This window comes from Anneissia japonica, unplaced genomic scaffold (assembly GCF_011630105.1).
Source record: "Anneissia japonica isolate Jap-2015-1 unplaced genomic scaffold, ASM1163010v1 scaffold287923_len1623670_cov205, whole genome shotgun sequence".
Lineage (NCBI taxonomy): Eukaryota > Metazoa > Echinodermata > Crinoidea > Comatulida > Comatulidae > Anneissia > Anneissia japonica.
In genome coordinates, this window is record NW_022721637.1 from 608348 (window position 1) to 609708 (window position 1361).

Below are 1361 nucleotides of genomic sequence, written 5' to 3' on the forward strand. Positions count from 1 at the left end.
CTATCAGGATGAGTACCGATACGTCCTCATCAAAACAATGATGTACAGTACTATAGTCAGTGGTGCTACATTGGACCGCTACTTAAAAGTATCTTCACATATTACACTTACAGATGTATTTTTTTATTTCTGTTTTTTCTAGTATTTTTTTTATTTTTTTTTTATAAAAATCTCATTTGACATTTTACCTCAGCCTCAATTTGTTCTTATTTTGTTCTTAATTTTTAAGCAATTTCAGCCTCAGTTTTCTTAATGAATGTGTTCTTTTTTTTTTTAAATAGTCTACCTACCCTCATATTTTGGTCGAGTGTAGCGAATTCCAATGCGACGTGGTCTACGGCCAAACCAATTCGAACACATACCTATCATCTCGTTGGCCTAATTTTCCAGACACGGATTTTATGAATTAGCTCTCAGAATCTAGTAATTCGACGAATTAGAGCTGGTAATGTTGATATATTAACATGTCAAAACAGGAACGCTTATAAATAATGGCTACGGCATTAATGTTGAAAACACCCGTCAGAATTTATGGACACGAGCGATGACCGGGGTCAACAATCTAACACCATTTTTGTAAGATATATTTAGAAAAAACAATGAGCACGTACTCATCTTGATAGACGTTACCGTCGGGTGCGGGGTGGGGAAGGCGGGGCCAGTGCAAACTATTGAAAAAAAAAAGATATGTATGAAATGTATCTTACCTTAAAGGGGAAAATGTTACAATATGGAACACAAATGACCAAGGTCTATTTGACATCTGCATGTAACATGTAAAATGTTATTGTAGACATTGAGTCGAGTGCTATGATCCACTTCAAATACCTAGAGAGACAATAAAAACACAATTTCATATTTACTCATCGTAAAGCTTAATGCCTATCACAGGAATGTTACATAGGGTGAGTAGGCCTAATTTGAATTTATTATCTTTAGGGAAGATTATTGAAGGGTCAACGAATAAAAAAAGAAACCCCTTACATAGGAGGAGGATAAAAAGGACGTGATTTTGATTGACCTTCAATTAAACTTTTATGTTTAAAACAACTGACCGACCAGGACAGGGGCAGGAATACGAGCTTGCCTATCAAACACACTTGTTCCGCCACAAGCGCACCTGGTGGTAGCCACTGTGTGTGCGCTGAACCGTGGAAATCTCTAGGTCCCCGGTTCAATTCCCATTGCTGCCTCTCCTTGTGTTTCAGCTAGAGGGCTGAAATACAAGTTACAATAGCGCACCGTCTTTCGGATGAGACGTTTAAGCCGTTGGTCCCGTGTGCATTTATGGCCCATGTGCACGTTAAAGAACGCGGTACACTCTTCGGAAAAGAGTAGGGGATTGTCTCCCGGTGTACTGT